Source organism: Rattus norvegicus, chromosome 4, assembly GCF_036323735.1.
Source record: "Rattus norvegicus strain BN/NHsdMcwi chromosome 4, GRCr8, whole genome shotgun sequence".
Taxonomy (NCBI): Eukaryota; Metazoa; Chordata; class Mammalia; order Rodentia; family Muridae; genus Rattus; species Rattus norvegicus.
The window spans coordinates 141,390,021-141,414,142 of NC_086022.1; the positions used below are offsets into that span (position 1 = coordinate 141,390,021).

A 24,122-nucleotide genomic window follows, 5' to 3' on the forward strand; every position below is an offset into this window, starting at 1 on the left:
TCTAAAAAGTTTTTAATTTCTTTCTTTATTTCTTCCTTGACCAGGTTATCATTGAGTAGAGCATTGTTCAATTTCCACGTATATGTGGGCATTCTTCCCTTATTGTTATTGAAGACCAGTTTTAGGCCGTGGTGGTCCGATAGCACGCTTGGGATTATTTCTATCTTTCTGTACCTGTTGAGGCCCGTTTTTTGACCAATTACATGGTCACTTTTGGAGAAAGTACCATGAGGAGCTGAGAAGAAGGTATATCCTTTTTCTTTAGGATAGAATGTTCTATAAATATCCGTTAAGTCCATTTGGCTCATGACTTCTCTTAGTCTGTCGACATCACTGTTTAATTTCTGTTTCCATGATCTGTCCATTGATGAGAGTGGGGTGTTGAAATCTCCCACTATTATTGTGTGAGGTGCAATGTGTGTTTTGAGCTTTAGTAAGTTTTTTTTTACGTATGTAGGTGCCCTCATATTTGGGGCATAGATATTTAGGATTGAGAGTTCATCTTGGTGGATTTTTCCTTTGATGAATATGAAGTGTCCTTCCTTATCTTTTTTGATGACTTTTAGTTGGAAATAGATTTTATTTGATATTAGAATGGCTACTCCAGCTTGCTTCTTCTGACCATTTGCTTGGAAAGTTGTTTTCCAGCCTTTCACTCTGAGGTAGTGTCTGTCTTTGTCTCTGAGGTGTGTTTCCTGTAGGCAGCAGAATGCAGGGTCCTCATTGCGTATCCAGTTTGTTAATCTATGTCTTTTTATTGGGGAGTTGAGGCCATTGATATTGAGAGATATTAAGGAATAGTGATTATTGCTTCCCGTTATATTCATATTTGGATGTGAGGTTATGTTTGTGTGCTTTCATTCTCTTTGTTTTGTTGCCAAGGCGATTAGTTTCTTGCTTCTTCTAGGGTATAGCTTGCCTCCTTATGTTGGGCTTTACCATTTATTATCCTTTGTAGTGCTGGATTTGTAGAAAGATATTGTGTAAATTTGGTTTTGTCATGGAATATCTTGGTTTCTCTATCTATGTTAATTGAGAGTTTTGCAGGATACAGTAACCTGGGCTGGCATTTGTGTTCTCTTAGGGTCTGTATGACATCTGTCCAGGATCTTCTGGCCTTCATAGTTTCTGGCCAGAAGTCTGGTGTGATTCTGGTAGGTCTGCCTTTATATGTTACTTGACCTTTTTCCCTTACTGCTTTTAATATTCTTTCTTTATTTTGTGCGTTTGGTGTTTTGACAATTATGTGACGGGAGGTGTTTCTTTTCTGGTCCAATCTATTTGGAGTTCTGTAGGCTTCTTGTATGTCTATGGATATCTCTTTTTTTAGGTTAGGGAAGTTTTCTTCTATGATTTCGTTGAAGATATTTACTGGTCGTTTGAGCTGGGAGTCTTCACTCTCTTCTATACCTATTATCCTTAGGTTTGATCTTCTCATTGAGTCCTGGATTTCCTGTATGTTTTGGACCAGTAGCTTTTTCCGCTTTACATTATCTTTGACTGTTGAGTCAATGATTTCTATGGAATCTTCTGGTCCTGAGATTCTCTCTTCCATCTCTTGTATTCTGTTGGTGAAGCTTGTATCTACAGCTCCTTGTCTCTTCTTTTGGTTTGCTATATCCAGGGTTGTTTCCCTGTGTTCTTTCTTGATTGCTTCTATTTCCATTTTTAATTCCTTCAACTGTTTGATTGTGTTTTCCTGGAATTCTTTCAGGGATTTTTGTGTCTCCTCTCTATGGGCTTCTACTTGTTTATTTATGTTTTCCTGGAATTCTTTCAGGCATTTTTGCGATTCCTCTCTGTAGGCTTCTACTTGTTCTCTAAGGGAGTTCTTCACGTCTTTCTTGAAATCCTCCAGCATTATGATCAAAAATGATTTTGAAACTACATCTTGCTTTTCTGGTGTGTTTGGATATTCCATGTTTGTTTTGATGGGAGAATTGGGCTCCGATGGTGCCATGTAGTTTTGGTTTCTGTTGCTTGGGTTCCTGCTCTTGCCTCTCGCCATCAGATTATCTCTAGTGTTACTTTGTTCTGCTATTTCTGACAGTGGCTAGACTGTCCTATAAGCCTGTGTGTCAGGAGTGCTGTAGACCTGTTTTCCTCTCTTTCAGTCAGTTATGGGGACAGAGTGTTCTGCTTTCGGGCGTGTAGTTTTTCCTCTCTACAGGTCTTCAGCTGTTCCTGTGGGCCTGTGTCTTGAGTTCACCAGGCAGCTTTCTTACAGCAGAAAATTTGGTCTTACCTGTGGTCCCGAGGCTCAAGTTCACTCGTGGGGTGCTGCCCACGGGCTCTCTGCAGCGGCAGCAACCAGGAAGACCTGTGCCGCCCCATCCGGGAGCTTCAGTGCACCAGGGTTCCAGATGGTCTTTGGCTTTTTCCTCTGGCGTCCGAGATGTGTGTGCAGAGAGCAGTCTCTTCTGGTTTCCTAGGCTTGTCTGCCTCTCTGAAGGTTTAGCTCTCCCTCCCACGGGATTTGGGTGCAGAGAACTGTTTATCCGGTCTGTTTCCTTCAGGTTTTGGAGGTGTCTCAGGCAGGGGTCCTGCCGCTCCTGGGCCTTCCCCCACGGGAGCCCAGAGGCCTTATACAGTTTCCTCTTGGGCCAGGGATGTGGGCAGGCGTGAGCAGTGTTGGTGGTCTCTTCGGCTCTGCAGCCTCAGGAGTGCCCACCTGACCAGGCGGTTGGGTCTCTCTCTCTCTCACGGGGTCTGGGAGCCTTCCCCAGTATTTTAAAAGAGACACAGAAAGCTTGAGGAATTGTGTGTTGGAGGAATGTCGATCTATTAGATTAGGGTCTAAGAAATTCTCAATAATAAGTGTTTTAGATAGAGAAGTCTCTAGACAAAATTTACAATTCTTTCCTCATTTCGTCCAAGATCGTTGAAGGATATCTTTCTGAGACAGACTGTCATGATAAAAAAATAAAAACAAAAAAAACCAAAAAATATAAAAACAAAATTGATGGGGTTCCTATAAGCAAAGCTCATATATCCTCAAAGACTGTAGTTCTCAAAAACTGGAAGGAAAATAAGTAATTAATTGTGTTTGTCTAGGTTTTTTTTCTATTTTAATGATGGAAGAATGCTGTCTCCTAAGACAATTATGTGTCACAGATGATCTCAAAACTCTGTCTTAAAAAGTAATAACATATTTATTTGCTTACATAGCAAGTCATGGGGAGGCAGACAAAGCTGGCTTTAGGAACTATCAGCACTAAGGCTGAGAATACTGCCAAGACTGCTTCCCTGCATGCTGACTTCTTCATGTCTCAGGGCAATGTTTACTCGTGACAGCCACCCATCTGTTTTTGGCTGTGGCGGTAGGCAGATCGGACTCCAACTATAACAGGTCTGTCACTACAGAAGAGACTTACAAAAGACCGTTCTGCGGCTAAGTTTTGAGTATTTATTTTATGTCACATGTGTGTAGCTTAGATTTATCACTATGGCTAATCAGTAGGAGAAACAATGACTGGCTGAGGCTGAGAGGAATGACACTCTTGGTGTCACGGAGATGGGCTTACAATCAGAAAAGCTAATGGAGATTCTTTTTGAAACAGGATCCCAAGAGGTAGAAGGAGAATGAAGACAAATTGTCTGCCCATAGGATTGGCTCACTGAGGCAAGATTCACCTTCTTCCCAGACACCTGTGCTTAGAAACCCTTTTTATCCCTTTGCTTGTGAGAAGGGATGAGTTCAACCTCTGCATTTCTCAATCTTTGGGAAATGAGTAACCTGCTCTACTAACCTGATAATCCATGAAAATTGACGTATTGTGACAAGAGAGTCCCAGTGTCCATTTTGTTGAGTTGCTAACTGTAGGAATTAATCTTATGATTTGGGTATTTTTATATTTCATAAATGCTGCAATTTACCTTGGTCAAATGCATAACTAAAGGAGGAAGAAAAAAGTCATAATTTTCATCGTAAGCTGTCAGATCTCTAATCTCCACAAAGTACAAGTGAAAAATCCTTTATGATAACAGTTTCTGGCTCTTCCAGCTGAGTGAGATCACTATTTTTGATTAATAATTTTTGCTCATTCACATTTGACCTGAAATAACTCTCCATTAAAACTTTCAAGGTATGAATTAAAATTTCAATAAAACTTTCTGTAAGAACAAATAGAACACATATCAAATGTAACTTGCACTAGTTCAAGCAAAGCAATGCATAGCCACAAACAACACACAAACACACACACACACACACACACACATTTTTTGTATCACATGAGTTTAAAATATATATATATATATATATATATATATATCTTTTTAAATCTTATTTTTAACTAGGTGTGTCTTTGAGAGGGATTACCTTGTATGCAGGTGCCCACAGGAACTAGAAGAGGGTTTTGGATCTCCTAGATCTAGAGTTACTGTTGTGAACACTCAATTTGGGTGAGCAGTAAGCTTTCTTAGCCTCTGAGTCGCCTCTCTAGTTCCAGAACTATGGCTTTAATGTTATCATTTGGATCAGCTCATACATCTTGGCTTTCCAATTTTAATAGCCATAGCCTATTTTCTTGTGAGCTGATGCCCGGTGGAAGAGAAAGTACATATCTCCGAAACAACCATGGAATCTAAAGATCATACGTCATTGGTTAGCCTGGACCACATACCCTAACCTTCATTGATCACTGTAGCCAAGAATGATAATGGAATTAAAAGAGAAGGCTGACACATGATATCAATAAGCTAAAGGATAAAAGAATAGTTTACTAGGAACATTTAGGGTCTGTCACCAAACTATTAGTAATACCCATAATGGCAGAAGTAATAATAGCATTATTATTTAGTGTATTCTATCACTATTGTGATTACATTTTATAATCCTTTATAAACTAATTTAATGATAGTCACAAATTTATGTAAAGAAATATTGTGTAACTTGCCAGAGATGTGCTATGTTCTTAGTCTGTTTAGATTTATTATAACAAATGCCCGAGATTGTGTATTTCATAAAGAGGTTTATTTGGTTCACAAATCTAGTGATTGGAGCATCCAAACAGCATTGGCACCATTGTGAGAGATCCCCAGGATGCATCACAATGTTGAAGAGAAAGTAGAATGGAAATCGCCATTGCCTCCCTTTATAACAATCTACTCTTGCAAGAACAGTTTCCTGGTAGAGAGGTCTGACCCACTCAAAGAAATCAGTATTATTATTCTCACAGCTTAATTACTTTCTACTCAGAGCCATCTCTTAAAGATCTTACTACATCACATAGCTGCACTGAGGATTAAATTTTAACCACAAGAACTTCTAGGGATAATCCATTCCGTGAAATAGATAATATAGAAGAGTTCTCAATGAATGTAGCACAGTTAACCATTGCTCCATCCTATCTCTTCAAAGACATGGGCAGTAAACTACAAAGGGTCACGGTAGAAGTCTGAATAGAACACTACAACAGTCAATACGCCTTTCTATGGTCTTCAGTTGACAGAAGATTATATTCTGATGTCAAATTGCAAGGCCCATTAGGAAAGTGAATGCACCAAGAGGCTAAAAACATCTTGGTTTTCAATTTAGACACACCATAATGTTTCCCATTTCTTTCATGTAAACCTCAACAACAGATGGATTTCTACGAAGAATTGGTTTTGAAGTGAGTTCACATTTATGTGTCTGTGTCTGTATCAGGCTCCTTCTGTTTCTTTCTTGGAGGAAAATATCTTCAGTTTAGAAATACTCAGAAATCAGCCTTTTCTCTGTTCTTACAAACTCTAGTCCTTCGCCTCTGTAACACTACAGAAGCCCCACTGGGTTGGACATCTGGAAATGGATTTCACCCTGTGTGGTTATGCAAACCACCTGCAGTGCTCTTGGATAGCAGATGAGTTTTAAAGAAATTCCAAGGAGAATTTGTACTGCTAAGGCAAAATATCTTGTTTCAACCTTCTAGAGTTATCTATGGAATTTTCAGGAAAAAAATGAAACCTTCAATTCAAGTGACTCAATGAGTAAGAAAGGGAAAAATCAAGTATTGGAGTTAGGAACACTGGGTCATCTATTTTGAAAAAACAAAAGAAAATTGTGGTGAATTTGGTGAAAAACATTTTGTAAATGTGTTGGAGTGTTTTCAATTAAATAAGCTGCTATACTACTGGGTTCAATCACCATTATGATTTCTTAGATAGATCTACATTTAAAACTAAAACAATACATAAATCCCAATGAAAGACCCCCGGAGCCGGGAGACCCACGCTCAAGTCTCGGGATGACACGACCCCCCAAGAACTCACGAGAGACCGTCCTTGCTGTAATCACATGAGGTTTATTAACGGGAACCAGTGCACTGGGGTCAAGACTCGTATCCCACGCAGGGGCAGTGGAGTTCGACCCTGAAAGGCTGGGAGAAAGGGTATTTAAAGGGAGAAACCACAACCTGAGGGGGCAGGGATGGTGTCATTGGAAAGGGTCGAGAATACTAATGAAAAATCACAAGGAGGAGCTTCCTGTTTCTCAAGTATATTCTCTAAGTTTTAATCTAACTTTATGATCATTTAATACAGGTAGAGGGCAGGGTCTGGAATTTGAGGTATTTTGGCTTTTTAGGGGTGAGGTTGCATTTTTTAAACTTCTGACTTTTTGGCTGTATTTTTTATTCTTTCACCAATGGCATAAAACAAGCCTTGAATCACTTCTCATCAGTCTTGACTCATCCACGCTGGGTTGGGCTGTAGAAAGCTCTATTTCATGATATATTTTTAACCCTCTCAAGGGATCCTAGGTGCTTCTCAGTCTTATCAAGCAAACATTCACAAGTTACCACCAATCACTTTAGATGTGGTCATCTTATGAGGATGGCCCAGGATCAGTAGTGTAAGTTCAACTGAGTAAGAACTTTCTAGACTTAGGTTTGCTTTACTAACTTTCCACCAGCACCCTTCTGCCAAAACAAACAAACTAAACTAAAGAGGATAGTACTGAATTAACCACAACATTTCATCCCACAAAGAATCAGAAGGTTCTGTTGCTAAAGTTCAGGCTTTCAATCGTCAGTGAACAACTGTAGCAAAATTGGATGATTGAACTCTAATAATTCCTCAAAACTCCCACCAATTACTAAACAAATGCTTCTAGCCCATCTCAGGTTTCTTTCCATGTGGAGTCAATAAACAGGAAGTAGAGAAATGGAATAGGGGAAAAACACTCAAGGTTTCATGAAAGGATGCAAATATAAGAGTAATTAATAATGACTTACTCCTCCCACACACCCCACCCCCACACACGTTCATCTAACTCTCATATGTGGCCAGGGTAAATAGGTAATCTATTTGTGTTGTATCTTCAATACATGTGTTGTTTTGTTTTTTTAACTGAGGAAGAAAAGTTTTTAAAACGATAAAACTTCTATTATGATTAGTTACAATCAATGTACCAATGGCATGGCTGAACAAATAGACTGTCAAGTATGTGTGTGTGTGTGTGTGTGTGTGTGTGTGTGTGAGAGAGAGAGAGAGAGAGAGAGAGAGAGAGAGAGAGAGAGAGAGTCAAGTACTTTGTATAGATAAAACCACCACAAAATGTGAATGACTGAATAGTCAGTTCTCCTAAAATCCCACATCCCTGTTAACTATTACAGAAACACCTCCCAAGTCGGCCTTCATACCTCCTACACAACTGACTTAACTGGAAGTTAAGTGTTTGACTACAGAAACCTCTGAATAAAACATTCTTTACAGTATCCGTTGACAGCACAGCATCAAACATGGCTAATGTGATAAAACGGTCATCTGTGAATGCCTTTGCCCCTCCAGCAGTCAGACAGGTTTAGATAATGGGTCTAAGGAGGCATACTGATTTAATGAAAACCTTATTTCACTTGCAATACTGGAAAGTGGTAAGAAAAACAAAGGCACACACATGGCCCTGTACATACAGCTTAGCGGCCATCTCTGTTGTGGAAACAGCAGTTACTCCTACTAAATGTATTTTTGCAAAGTCTATCCTATAAAGTGACAATAAGAATAAGAATAAGAATAAAATAGTAATTTAAAAAACTTAATCCATGAATCTTCCCTGAAGCTGTCATTTGGCCTCAGTGGGTGGCCTGGAAGGAAAGTACGAACATCAATGTCATTGCATCTCAGTGCGTCTTCCCTTTGATCAAACTTGGAATCCAGACAGGAAACAATATGCTCCTTGCATTACTGCCATTTCACATTGTTCATTAGTTTTAATTATTTTCTAAGATCTAGAGGGAGCCATCAAAAGAAATTAATCGTGAATGGAAGGCAAGGCGGCCTTCTGTGATCATGAAAATGCATAAAGTGTTTTGGATTATGGACCTTTTATAATATGCACTCAAACATGAGCTGAAGGGGGCATATGGTATACTAGCATTTATTCAAAAGGCATGGGGATTTATGATAAATTATAAGCTTTATTGTAAAATAAAACAAGTTGCCCTTCCACTGTGTTCTTAATGTTGATTTTGTAAGTCATCATGATTGAGCTCGTTTTTAATTTAGAGAACACTGGAAAAATTAGCAACATGCAGTTAGGGGGTATTAAAGATTAGATCAGTTATGCAGAGCTCGCATTCTCTTGAGAATTCCTCCTGAGCATAGGAAATGCCTACTTTCTAGAACAGTCTCCTTCATTCTTGAAAGTTCAGAAATTCAACATCCTCTTTCTCCTTACCTGAACATATTTCTAATCACCATAAAATAAGAGCAGTCCTTTTCCTGGGCAGTCCTTTAAATGTTGAAGCGGCACCCACTTCTACTCCCAAGGTTTCTGAAGGGCTGAGGATTGCAAGTGCCGGAACCCAGCTGTGCAGGCTCAGTTTAGGGTTCTTCCACTTATCAGGCCTGTCACTGGCAACTATTAAAACATTGTAAGCTTTTGCTTTTTGAATCATGAAAAATGGGAGAAATAATTATACCTTCTTATGAGTTAGTTGTGAAGATTAAATGAGGATATTAATCTAAAGTGCTTCATGAAACAGTGAACAGAAGTGCTCAACAAATGCTGAATACAACCTTTATTAGATGAGCACATTTCTGATTCTCTCTCTCTCTCTCTCTCTCTCTCTCTTTCTCTCTCTCTCTCTCTCTCTCTCTCTCTCTCTCTCTCTCTCTCTCTGTGTGTGTGTGTTTTCATGAGAAAATATGTGCTCATGTGATGGGACTAGAACCTCTTCCCTAATAAAGTGATCAATGAGTCTTGTCCTTGAAATTCAAAGTTAAAGCTCTTGAGAAGCTTCAGCAGACAAATGTTCCTGCCACTAAACTCGACAACCTGAGTTTAATCCCTAGGGTTCCTCATGGGAAAGGGAGAAAGGAGAGAAGTGGCTCATGCTGTTGTCTTCTCACCCCCACATCCTCATGCACACTATGGCAAGCACATTGGCATAGGGGGAGGGGGGAGATAAATAAATAAAATTTAACAAAAAGTTTTTCAAGTCAAAGTCTTATATCCCCAGAATCTTTTTACTCCTAAGCAAAATGATATAATTTGTCTTACTCTTCACTACTCTGCCTATCATTTGGATTGTCCTATGCCAATTGACTTTTATTATTATTTTTAATTGAAATATCAAACAATACACCCTGATCTCAGTTTTTCTTTCCTCCATGCACTCTCAGCTCCATTCCCTCAGTTTCTGTCTCCCCAGGATCCACTCTCTATCTCCCTTCAAAAAGAGCAGGCCTCCAAGGGACAACATCCAAACAGGAGAAAACAAATTACAACGAGAGAAAGCAAAAGCCCTCGCATCAGAACTGAACGAGGTAACCCAACAGGAGAAAAAGAATCCCAAGAGCAGGTCGAAGAGTCAAAGATACACCCACTGCAGCTGTTGGAAGCCCCACAAAAACAAGCTAACACCCATAAATCATATGCCTAGGACCTGGACCCTGTGCTTGCCACCTGGTTTCTGTGAGCTCCTATGCATCCTGCCTAGTTGATTCAGTAAGCTATGTTCTCCTGGTATACTCCATCCCCTTTGACTCCTACAATCTTTCTGTCCCCCTTTCACCAAGATTCCCCAAGCTCATAGGGAACCTGATGGACACCTTCAATTTAGACTCTCTTTCCACACAATGTCTGATTGAGGGTCTCTGCATTCAGCCCCATCCGATGTCATCTCTGATGACAACCGGACAAGGCACTGATCTATGAGTACAACAGAGTATCATTAGGAATTACTACATTAATTTATTTTAACACCAGTCATGTTTGGTTCTACCCCATTCAGTCTCCAGTTCCTGGCCATCCAAGCAGTGTAGGGCATGGGCCCTTTCTTGTGGAGTTGCCTTCAATTTAAAGCAGATATTGATTGGTTGGCCATTCCCACAAGTTCTGCAATACCATTTCCCATCACATCTTACAGCAGGACAGATGGTAAGTCAAAGGTCTTGTGGCTGGATTGCTGTCAATATTTCCTTTTTGGTAGTCTGTAGAGTTACAATGTCTCTAAAACGAACAAACCAAGCACACCACATGGTATGAGTCCAACTGAAAACTCCTTAATTGTCAACAATTTGGGGGATATTTATGATTAAAATCAAAACGTGGATCGATGATACCAAATTTCCTTCCTGGATGATGACTGGTGCCTCCAGTGTTGTGCCCTTGGCACTTAGACTTGGGATCATTCTGGATTCTGATTTTAAAAGCACTGGCTCCTGTGCCATGGATAAAGCTAAACTGATACCCACTGGGGCTCACTTTGTGCTGCTTCATCATGTCCCTTAATACTGTCCCGAGACTAGACCGACAATCCCCCCAAAGCACATGGCGATTGCTTGTAAACCAGTCTGCACTTCTGAATCTTCTCAGTTGGTACCCTGTCTAATATACAGCACTGTATCTGTCCTACTTTGACTTTGGAATGTCCCCTATAGGCTATGCATATAGGCTTGGTTCTCACCTATGGAATTTGAGGGGCTGGAGCCTGTTGAAATGAAGCTCAGTTATTGGGATTAAGGGATGCACAAGTGTAAAGACAGATATTAGGATTCTAGACTTTTCCTCTTCCCCTCTTTGCATCCTGGCCTTCATGAAACAACCTGTCCCCTCTACCATATGTTTATACAGTAATTAGTGTGTATCAGTACTCCTGAAAGCATTGTGCATTCATTGTACTGTGCCACCCAAAGCAACATGACCAAGAGGTCACAGGCTGGAAATTCAGAAACCCTAAGTAAACCTCTTTTCCATATAAGCCATTTCCAGGATTTTGTTTCAGTAATTCAAAGTTGACCAGTGCATATATGTCCATAATAATATGAAAAAAATAGTCAGTTTCATGACAGATCTTTAAGACAGCCATGCCTTAGCATCCAGAGAGATTAGTCTTAAATTCTCTGAATTTCATATTGAACATATATTCAATTTCCTTCTCTAAAATGGCATAGTGTTTGCATATATATAGCCTGGGCATATCATCTCATATACTTGATCATAATATCTCATAAATTTTTTTCATTTTATTTTTTAGGTTTTAGATTGCTAACCATTAATGGGGCTACATAACTAACTTGGAGTTGGAACTTCTTTTTGCAATGGTAAAATCTTTGCGAATGCACAGTATCAAAAAGTCATTCAAATCCAATATGAAATGAATCTGAGGTGATCCTGGCAGATCTCACCTGGTTTGTATTGTACGATGTCAGTGCTGCCTTGATTATGAACACACAACACGATGTGCACACATTACTCTGTGCACAGCATCACACCATCCATGAGACCAGCAGATGCCCTGAAATACTGTCATTAATATTTGACATGGACCACAGTGTTTTGACAGTACACACCAAGTTTTCTCCTCTTCTAGAGATATAAGTGATTAATTACAGCAACCAAAGCCTTGATACTTTTCTACCGTCATTCTTCAACAATGTACCAAACTAATGCACTTTTGCATTGCATTGTGATGCTTGATTCTACACAGCTTTACTGTAGGACCCCATAGCATCTTGGCTACTATACAGATACATTGAGAGAGATCACAAAGTCTTTACAAACCTATCAACTCTAGTCTCTGATATTACAGGCTGCACTCAAGCTTGAGTCATTTGATGGATATTCTCTAATCTGGTTGAAAACACAGACACAGACACACACACATACACACACACACACACACACACACACACACACACGCACACACACACACACGCACATGCACACAAACATGCTCCATTCAGTAAATGTTGGCTTGGGATTAACACAGAATTCCCAACAATTTCTAAAATGTCTTGAATCATTCTTCCATCATTTTATATTATGTATTTATGCAAAGTCATTTTGAGCACTGATAACCGTATAATCAAATGTGGATTAATTCTGATAAATGTGAAATATGTTCTATATTCTGCAGTATTAAATACCCATCTGTTTTAATTATTATGTAAAAATAAATGGACGTATAAAATTCAATTCACCTTTAATAAGTGATAAAGTTATGTGTTTATCAAAGAATTGTTTTAGAATAAAATTCTTTATGAGTTAGTATCAGTAAGTGTTTTGTTTCTATACTTATGTTTTATACACCTGTATACCTGACATTATGCACAATTCTCAAGTGAAAAGGATTTGCTAGTAGGAAAACTTTAAAAAAGTACTGGAGTAGGAAATAACAAGTGAATAGTCTGCCAATTAGGTTGTGGCAAGAGCTCATCTGCTCATGCTCTTGACCAATAAACATGATCACCTCAGTTTGAGTCCCAGAAATAATGCTTTTTAAAAAGTGAATGAGGCATGATGGTCTGCCTTTCTATTTCCAGCACCGTAGAAGTGAAAGTAAGCTCCTAGACCAGCATATCTAATTGGAAAAGTCTAGGAGAGTGGGATATGATGGAGAGAGGAGAAGGGGCAGAGAATGAGAGAGAGGCAGAGAGACACACACATACACACAGAGAGAGAGAGAGAGAGAGAGAGAGAGAGAGAGAGATCAAAATGGTGGGGGAAGCCCAATATAAATTAACAGTATTTGGAAAATTTTTTATTTATCTTGAACATGGCAGGTGTGTGTGTGCGTGTGTGTGTGTGTGTGTGTGTGTGTGTGTGTGTGTGCGTGGTGTACATGCACACACACACAAACATAAGAAAGTGTAAATATTCAAGTGGAAGTCGTGGTAGAGTGTATCTGTGGATGTAGAACCAATGCATACAGAGGGCCAACTGTATACTAATTTATTCTTTAATTGTTCCATAAAACATACATGTTATTGCAAAAGTATAAAATCAGAAAAATTAAAACATGATTGGTGCAGGAAGGAGCTGTTATATTTTTGTAATTGTGAGGTACAGGCAAGTTTATGTGTTTAAAAGTGACTACTCAGAGTTGGAGGTAATTAATATGCTCTAGGTTTCAAAAACCTTGAAATGTTGAATCCTTAATAAGCAAAAACTTATACTCCCCTATTCTCAAAGGTCTCTTGCCTTCCACCCGACCTTATTATGGTTTTGACGGTGAGCCACACACAATTGACTTATGGAAAACAACCTCATTTCATTCCCCAAGTATTTATTAGTAAATTTAGGTAAATATCTAGCATATTTTCTTGGGGCAAGTCTCCTTCTGAAAAGAAACTCTGAGACTTACATTGGGAAAAGTTCAATACTCAGTGCTAGCATTGCCTGAGATTAAATTTAACACTCTCTTGGTTTCATGTTGCATCCATTTTTCTCTTCTTTAAAATTCAGAGCCAAGTCTCATGAAATGAATTTGGCAATGTTCCTTTTCTCTCTATTTTGTAGAATAATTTGTGGCCACAGTCACCCTGATACCCTAACTCCAAAAAGATTCAACAAAGAAAGTGAATTACAGACAAATCTTCTGTACACCATGGACATTGATGGAAAAATACTCAATAAATTACTTGCAAACTGAATCCAAGAACACAACAAAATCATTGACCTCAATCAAGTAGGTTTCATCCCGAAGATGCAGGGATGGTCCAACACATGAAAATCAGTCAATGTAATTCACCATAATCAAACTGAAAGGAAAACCACCACCACCACCACCACCACCTCCACCACAACAACAACAACAAAACAAATAACAAAAAACACATGGCCATCTCATTAGATGCAAAATTAAAAAAAAAAAGCATGTGACAAAATGCAATGCCCCTTCATGATAGAAGTCTTGGAAAGAAAGAGTAGAAATACAACAAACATACATAAATATAATTAAAAGCAATTTGCAGGAAGTTTATAGCCAACATCACATTAAATGGACAAAACCTCAAAGCAATATCTTAGTGAGGGTTAATATCCAAAATAAACATAGCTCAAGAGATTAGATATCAATAAACCAAATAATCCAATTTAAAAATGGAATTCAGATTCTAAACAGAGAATTCTCAAAAGAGGAATCTCAAATGGCTGAGAAACATTTAAAGAAATGTTCAATATCATTAGCCATCAGAGAATTGCAAATCAAAACTACTTGAGATTCCATGCCCGTCAGACTCACTAAGATCAATAACACAAATGACAGCTCATGGCAGTGAGGATGTGGAGTAAGGGAACCACTCCTCTATTGCTGGTGGGAGCGCAAACTTGTACAACCACTGTGGAAATCAATATGGCAGTTCCTCAGCACTCTGGGAATCAATCTACCTCAAAACCCAAATATACTACTCTTGGACATAAACTCAAAGGTTGCTCCATCCTATCACAAAGACAGTTGTTCAATTATGTTTATAGCAGCATTGTTCATAATAGCCAGGACATGGAAACAACCTAAATGTCCCTCAACTAAACAGTGGATAAAGGAAATGTGGTACAATTGCATGATGGAATATTATTACTCAGCTGTTAAAAGGTGGCATCCTAAAATAGGCATGAGAATGGATGAAACTTGAAAAGAAAACATCCTAAGTGAGGTAACCCAGACCCAGAAGACAACCATATAAGCGGATATACACTCTCAAGTAAATGATAATCATGGTACGAGCCACAGATTCAAAAAGGCTAAGTAACAAGGAGGACTCTAAGGGGGATACTTAGGAAATATGTTTTGCAGGGAAAATCCCATTTCCCCTGAAATAGATTTTGTGGGTGAACTGGGGGCAGATGTGGATGTAAACAAGAAAGATCAGGTGGGCAGAGGAGATAGAGAGAGAAGGTATGGAGAGAGATGACTGGAATTGGAGGGCATTTGAGGGGTGATGTGGAAACAGTACAGTAGAAACTCCTAGGATTCTATGAAACTTATCCTAGCAAGGACTTCTATAAATAGAGGATATGGAATCTGAAGGCTTCCAGTGGTAAGACTGAGACACAAACCCAGCCATAAAACCTTCTACCTACAAACTGTCCTGCCAGGTTGTGCAAGAGCAATGGAGAAAAAAAACCTTTGTGAAAGTGGCCAACCAATGACAGGACTAATTTTATGTTCACACCATGAGAAGGAACCTGTGCTCCACACTGCTTGGATGTTCAGGAACCAGAGACTAGATAGCCCAGAAACCTAGGGTAGAACCAAACACAACAAGTCTAAAAAATGTCAATGAAATGGTTCCTGATGATATTCTGTTGTACTCATTCATAGATCAGTGCCTTGTCTAGTTGTCATCAAAGTGTCTTCCTCCTGCAGCAGTTGGAAGCAAGCGAATGCAGAGGCCCACTGCCAGACATTATTTAAAGAGAGACTTTACACTGGAGGTCTCCATTGGATTCTTCCTCTAAGAGCTCAGTTAATCTTCTGGAAAGGAGGTAGAAAGATTGTAGGCGTCAGAGGAGATGGAGGGTACTAGGAGAACACAGTCTAAGTGGTGTCCACATGGACTCATAGAAGCTAAAGTGGCAATACTACAATCCAATGAGTAAAAGAGGCTAGGTAACAAAGAGAGCTCTAAGGGGGAACATAGATCTTTCATGGGAAGGGGAAATAGAATAGATTTTGTGAATGAACTTGGTGCAGGTGGGGATGGGAACAGGAGAGATCAGGTGGGCCGGAAAGATGGAGAGAGAAGGTGTGGAAAGAGATGACTGGAATCGGAGGGCATTTTGGGGGTGGCCTGCAAGGAGCTGCAACAGGTTCACTGTCCATAGGTTGTGGCTGTTAGCTTGGTGTTTTTGGGATACTCCTAACTCTAGATGTGTCTTTGAGTCATATGCCTGCTCTTGGGACTTTTTCTCCTGCTATGTTGCCTTATCCAATCTCAGTGTGAAGGCTTTTCACTTGTATTATTGCCTCACACTGCATGGATGACTAGAAACAAGAAGCTGGATAATACAGAGGCATAAGACAGAGAGGAACAAAATAAAATGTTTTCTAATTATATTCTGTTATATTCATAGGTCTGTGTCTTGCCCAAAACTCATTAGAAAGAACTCTGCTGGCAGCTCATTGAAGCAATTGCAGAGACCCACAGCAAACTCTGTGGAAGATGGAGAGGAAGAATTATAGGAGTCAAATGGATTGAGCACATCAAGAGATCATGGCTCACAGAATCAACTAAGCAGGGCTCATAGGAGGTCTCAGAGACTCTAGTGGCAAGGTTGTTACTCCTGTGTTTTTGTGGGACTCCTAATAGTGGGAGTATGAGGAGTATCTCTGACTCTTTTTGCCTGCTTTTGGGACTTTCTTCTACTGAGTTGCCTTGCCCAGCCTTGATATGATGTTCCTTTTTAAAACTTTTCTTTATGGAAGACTATTTTCTAAGTAGTAAGTAGAGCCATTTAAAGGCAATCCAGTATAAGGGGTATTGATAACTACTAAGAGATTGATGTTTAATGGAAGTCCACAGAAATGGTATGTGTATTTGTGTCCTACTCAGTCCTCCTATCATGAACAACTTGATTTGCATGGCACTTAATGCTCATGATATAAGTTCATATTCTTAGTATATCTCTCCTAAGAATAGCATTAATACCTATTTTATATTTGGAAAAAATGAAGGCTTCAAGATGACAAGGAAACAAAACTCCTTAGTGGATGGTGTTTTTATAAAAAAGTCATCTGACCCTCGTTGGTCTCAGAGTTCGGCTTCTGGATCTTTAATTTTATGGCTGGCGGGAAGAAAAACGTTGTCAGAGCTATAGCCTCTCCCATTACGAACCCAAGGATTACATGCTCTCCTCCATCTCTACATCCAGTCCCTTATCAGGTTTTCCCAGTGATTCCAATAAATGGAAACTATATGTATCTGTGTCTGATCTGATCTCTACATCTTCTGTATGACTTTATATTGTCCTTATTTCTGGAAGATGGCCATGGCTTCCTAAGGGGTCTTTCTACTGCCATCCCCCAAAGTCTCTGATTCCTAACTTGACTCTGTAGGAATCCCCTGAAGGACTTGTTAACATGTAGATCTCTGGGCTCAACTCCCACAGCAGGATTTGATTTTACTAGGACTGAGGCTGTGTTTAAGAGTCTGTCCTTTTGGGGTTGGGGATTTAGCTCAGCGGTAGAGCGCTGCCTAGGAAGCGCAAGGCCCTGGGTTCGGTCCCCAGCTCCGAAAAAAAGAAAAAGGAAAAAGAAAAAGAAAAAAAAAGAGTCTGTCCTTTTAGCAAGTCTTTAGGGATTACTGATGGTAATATACTGGGGGCCTTGCTTTGGAATCCACTGTGGTATTAAACCTATTCTCTATTCAATAGCCTAAACAGTCATTTCTAAACTCTCCTATAACCCCTCTATGTATTGGCTGTATTTCTTGATTGACCCTTCAAAGTTCCATGATGCAACATAATTGCCCCATTTTCTGCCATGTTTAACACCAAACTCCACATCTGGCAACTATACATATATACACATATACCTCAGGAACATATAAAATTCTGTTAAAATTCATATTATCTTGCTAGGATCTCAGACTTATAGTGCTGTGACACTCTAAAGGTCAGTGGCCAGTTCCCACCACTTTACAATCATTCTTGCCATTAGGATACTCCTACCCACAGTATGAGACCAAGTATACCACACCCACCTATCAGAATTAGGAAGAAGTTAGAATTAAATATGGAAATAAATAGAGCAAAAGTTTCAATTTTCTTCACTGTTTGCTTAATATAGATCAAAGATGAGATTAAGTGATACTGAGAAATAGGCATTATAGGTATAGATGTGGACAAATGTATAAATCATAAAAACAAATACATATTTGTTTTTGTAAATCAAACAAAACATCTTTGATATAAGGTAGAAAATTTCCAAATTTTCTTCCCATTATAAATAGCTCTATTGAAAATTTCTCATCATCCAAGGTCCATGGTGTTTACATGATTCACTCTTGGCCAATCATATTACTCTCCTCCTCTTACTAAGGATTGATCAAGGAATATATAATTGTGTCATTGTAGGCTAAGGACAATCTCCTCTAGCAAATCTTCTTGTTTTGTCAGGAGATACCCTCTCTCTGAAATCGTGACAGACACATGTTGGCTGCCTTGTCTTCTGATAAGGCATGTCTTAAAATAATATTGAATCCATGTCCAGCCAGGTAGAGTATAAAGGACAGGTGTGCCTGAATTGAAAGTAGGAGTTTCTTCTTAGAAGAACATATTTGCCTTTGTGCTTAAACCAGTCTGAGCTGGAGTCTGCCATGGAGAATGCTGAGAGCAATGCTACATGTCCTCATGAGTCTCAACTCTGACAAGTCCTGATGGGCTGTGTTATTTTTCTATAATCACCCAATTCAAAGGCAGTTGGACCCACCCACAACACCACATAGTAACGACTGTGAATTCTGAGCCCACACACTATTGCCAAGACAGCAGACAAAATGCCACTAGCCAGAATTCTTCTATTTCTATGTCATTTTCTCATAAGGAAGTCACCAAATGTCATATGCATTTCTTTTGTCTACATCTTGTTCTAGTAGAGTGAGACATACATATATTCTCAAACTTTATGATCCTGGGAAATTATATCATTTAGACATAGGTGTTACAACAGTTATAGGAGGTGAGGCAGGAGTTTCAGATTCTACATTCAATGTTGCTGGGAGATGTAATGAAAAATAATTAGCATCTTAGCCACAGGGATTTGTGACACAACATATTGACTTTAAATACTACCTTCTGTTGGCAAGGAAAGTCTGAGAAAGGACATTCTAGGTCACTTCAGATACATTAAGGGTTCCTCAAAAGAAGCATAAAGAAAAAAAAAAGAAAGTACTCTCAGATGTCTCAAACAGATCTTATTGTTAATAAGTGTGCACCATAATAAAACATTTTTTAACAGACATCCTTACTTTATTTTATTGCTAGCTTCTCTAGAGAAATAATGCTGTCATTTTATCATAAACCTTGGGCATCAGCCAGAATAATGTGCCTAAGATTTAAGTTGTGAATTATAGATGTCATCATGCTTTTCCTAAGCAAACCTGACTCCAAGAGAGATAACTCTATATGGGTCATGAAGGCTAACAAAACACACCTAAGACATTCTTCCTTACTGGCTTACAATCTAACAGTTGATCTATTTTCTGCCATCTCTGAAAGCCTTTCAGCCAAACATTGCTGCAACATGAACATGGGAATCAGTCAAACAGGGCTGAACATTTAATAAATGCAGAGTTCAGAAGCAGACCCTACAGAAAAAACATAAAGCATAGTGTATGGATCATGTTATAGAGCCACTCACATGGCAATCTGTGAAAAGACATCAAGAAAATATTTCATGAAAATACTTAATACTTAAATATTTTCTGATTTTCTAATTTCTAATTTTCTAATTAAGGATTAGCATAATAAAAGGTGAAAGTCAAGAGAATGAACATTGCATGGAGTTATTGGACAGTAACTTAACTGTTGATGAATTAAGTATCACTCTGAGATTAACTAAAAGACAGGAGATCTGTACCAGTCTGGAAGATTTTTTTTTATCTTTATTAACTTGAGTATTTCTTATTTACATTTTGATTGTTATTCCCTTTCCCGGTTTCCAGACCAACATCGCCCTAACCCCTCCTCCTCCCCTTCTATATTGGTGTTTCCCTCCTCATCCTCCCCCCATTACCGCCCTCCCCCCAACAATCATGTTCACTGGGGGGTTCAGTCTTGGCAGGACCAAGGTCTTCCCCTTCCACTGCTGTTCTTACTAGGCTATTCATTGCTACCTATGAGGTTGGAGCCCAGGGTTAGTCCATGTATAGTCTTTGGGCAGTGGATTAGTCCCTGGAAGCTCTGGTTGCTTAGCATTGTTGTCCATATGGGGTCTCGAGCCCCTTCAAGCTTGAAAGATATTTTTTATGTTTTTAAGATTTAAGTTTTGTGTTTGTTTATGGAAGATAAAGAATTTATCCATGTGGGTTAGAAAACAATGTTAAATGGCATGGTTGAAGAATCTTCCTATCTTTACATGATATTTAATATGTTCATGAAGTAGAAGATACAGGTATCTTTGAAGAAATAATATTCAATTATAACCAAAATATCAGCTGTGTATTTTTAACTAAAAGTATTCCCCCAGTATAATATGGAGCATATTTATAGAAAACATCATCTCTTATCTGAAGTCAAAATTTCCAGGGCAAGACTGGACATATAACTTAGTTGGTAAAAGGCTGGTTGTATAAACTTGAGGACTTAAATGTAGTTTGCCAAACATACATAAAGATGCTGAGTGTGTTGCAATCCCAGCACTGGGAAGCTGTAGGCAGGTGGATCCCCAGGGCTCACTGCCTAGCCAGTCTAATCAAATTGGTGAGCTGCAGGTGAATGAGAGATCATGTCAAAGAAGGTGAATGGCATCCCTAAGGCTAACATTCAAGGTTATCTTGTGGAGTCTGCAACCCCTCATCAACACAAATTACACTTGAGCATGCAACTATGTACATATAAATTTGCACACACATTTTTCCCATTCAGTAAACATGGACACTCTATGAAGAAGGATCTCCTTTAGTTTAAAGTAAGCTACTTTAAACTAAACAAGACTAAACTGTTAAAGATACTCCCATCATTATATGACAGTCATTATGTGTTGGGCTCTGATCTAGGTACTTTGTGTATTTTGATTCATTCAATACATGTAAATCTATATAGTAGGTAAACTGAGAAGCATGGTTTGTCCCATGATGGCAAGCTATTAACTACATAGAGGCAGGATTGGAACCAGGACAATCTAGATGAAGAATCAATTGGTATCCTGAACTAGTACATCATTGTGATAGGTGAGGTCTGTTTTTATGGTGATATAAAACAAACAAAGCTACTGAGGACACCTTAAAATCATGAATGCAGATAAAAGTAACAATGAAGTATTTAGCTATCATCCAAACTCATAGAACCAAACACATAGTTCCCCTAAAACCTTCATCTTAAAATAAACACTATCAGTTTGTTTGTTTATTATGTGTGAGAGCATATACATTGCAGTATGTGTATGGAGATTAAAGAAGAGCATGGGGTTATCAGTTCTCTCCTATGGATTTGACTGAACTCAGGTCATCAGAAATGGCAGCGAGTGGTAACAAAGCCATTTTGTTGACCATCATCATTCATCTTGGAGGGAGACCCAGACGTCTATCCTATGATATCCACCTGCTTACAGGATTGATGAGAGAGGCACCCTGCACTCAGTGTAGGTTACTTTAGCTGAACAGTAGGGAGATGAAACCTGAACAGTCCACTTCCATTCATTAGACAGGGCTCCCAGTGGAGGGATAGGGACACCAACTCATCTTCAAAACCCAGAATTGTTCCCATCTAAAAGAAATGCAGGAACCAAAATGGAACAGAGACTGAAGGAATGGCCCACCAGTGACCATGGCAACTTAAGATCCATCCTATGGGTTGGCACCAATCCCTGACACTATTACTGATGTTATGTTGTGCTTGCAGACAGAAGCCTAGCATGGCTGTCCTCTGAGAAGCTCTAACAGCAGCTGACTGAGACAGATTGCAGATATAGACAGCATTGGACAGAGATTGGGGACCCCTATGGAAGAGGTAGGGGAAGGATTGAAGGGACTGAAAGGGATGGAAATCCCATAGGAAAGTGTCAACTAACCTTGACCCCTGGGAGCTCCCTGAAACTAAGCCACCAACCAAGAACATATATGGACTGCTCCGAGGTCAAAGACACATATGTAGCAGAGGACTGACTGCCCTGTCTGGCCCTAGTAGGAGAGGATGTGCCTAGTCCTGTAGAAACTTGATGCTTCAGAGGAAGGGGGTGCCAGGGGGGAGGCACCTTCTCAGAGGTGAAGGGGTGCGGAGATGGGGTTGGGGAACTCTGGGAGGGGAGACCTGGAGGGGGAGCAACATCTTGGATGTAAATAAGTAAAATAATTATTTAAAAAAGAACTGACAAGCAATAGTGTCAATTCAGTAAGAATTCACTCAGCTCAAAGGCCCTTTTACAATAAGCATGTATCAAAATTTATACCCAAGATGGGCAAGAAGTTTTTGACACACCTTCAGAGAAGAGCAAATATCATATAATCCACAAGATACACCCACAGAAATTCCAGAGAAAAGAAACATAAACACAACCTAAGAGTATTTTTTTTTATTGAGTAGATGTTCTAGTCCATATGACAGAAATGGATAAGAATCACAAATATACACCTTTACCATCTTTAAAATTCATTCAGTCCAGTATTGACGTATCCTTTCTGTCCCTAGCTATCATCTGTGTTGTTACCACATTTACTTCCAGCGACACACATATTCAGTGCAGTAAGGTAAAAGCCTTCCCTCGCTTCTGCTTACAGCTGAGGCATAAGCCTATTTGTAGGGGCTCTTACATGAGGATCATATTGAACGCTTCCCTATGTAATCAGACATTACAGGAAATTAGAAACAATAGGGGAGCAAAATCAGCCAGCCGTGGGAGAGGGATTCAAATGGGAGTCACTCATTCCAATGCATCGCTTTAGAAAATTAATAACAACAGAGGTAATGACTAACCTGGGAGAGGCAGACTTTTGATCACTCTCACAGACTTTTAAACATGAAGTATGCCCACATTCATCACTGTAAGGCTGCATGCTGGCTTCCTACGGCTGGCTATTGACTAGCTCAGGTGTCTCTAAAATCACATTTTCTAGATCAGTGGTTCTCAGCTGAATGTGACTCAGTCCCCAAGGGGCCATGGCGATAAGAGCAAACACTCTTAGGTTGTGTAATCTTAGCGGGTGGTGCCATTAGCATCTGGTAAGTGAAAACTGGAAAGCCAAGCATACAATCTACCACACATAGAATCCATCCTATCCACCACCCCCCAGTGACAGAATGATCTAACCCTAAATGTAAATAGTGACAAGGTTGAGAAATCCCACCCCTAAGACCTCATTCCAATTTAGATTCATAAACTGTCCTGGACAGAGCTCAAAATGCAGGGCCTTAGAGCACTCGGGAAAGTAGCAGCAAGGATATAGGTTCAAGATGAATGGCTCACCCTCCTGCTTCCTTTGGTTGAGTTCTCTATTCCACACAAAGGGCTTGGCAAATCCTTCATTTTTCTTTCCACTCTTATTGCTCTCCAATAGAGGGGCATCTATCACAGCCACCTGTCTGCGGCCTCTAAGACACCCCTGTATAAAATGGACAGCTTCATGTATCAAAGAAAGGACTGCTCCAGACAAAGCTAAACAAAAAGACGACCAAATGGGAAGTTTAATCTGACTCTCATCACTTATGCTGCTTGGATGTATCTTGGCCTTGGTAATTGCTATATTTATTGAGCCAGCTTCCAGGTGTCAAAATGTACAGATGTATAAGAATGCATGAGATCACTAAAGTGATATGTAAAAATACCTGATTTCCATGTCTAAATATATCTTGTTTATGCCGGCAGTAATTTGCTTTATTTTGTTCAAGAAATTTGGTTACTATTATGCAGCACAAACAAAAGTCAAACTTCCTCCCAAATCCATCATCAAGAACACAAAACCTGGAAATAGTTTTAGCTCTCATAGGGTATCTTGGTCCCATCTCTATTAAACATCTGGTCACATTTCACAATGCTAGAAAACTTCATTTTTATCATAATAGAAAAAGGTCAAGTCAGAGTGTATAACATTATCCATGTGAGCTTGGGAGATTCCTTTCCTTTGTTGCCCCAGTCTCAGCTGTTTGCTACTGCCCTAAAACCCTATTGCACTCAAAGGCCAATAGCAGAACTCACAGTGTCTCGGGGGTTGATTTCCCTATAAATGTCTGTGATCTTTCTTATTTTCTCCTTTCCCATTCC

General features: G+C 39.4%; 1 long non-coding RNA gene across 1 annotated transcript; it reads left to right on the forward strand.

Annotated features, from left to right (window-relative positions):
• Positions 1–10,825: 10,825 nt before the first annotated feature.
• Positions 10,826–17,126, forward strand: LOC134486621 (uncharacterized). Its single transcript, XR_010065898.1, has 2 exons — positions 10,826–11,526; positions 16,280–17,126. It is a non-coding gene; the product is annotated as an uncharacterized LOC134486621 (long non-coding RNA).
• The last annotated feature ends 6,996 nt before the right edge of the window (positions 17,127–24,122 follow it).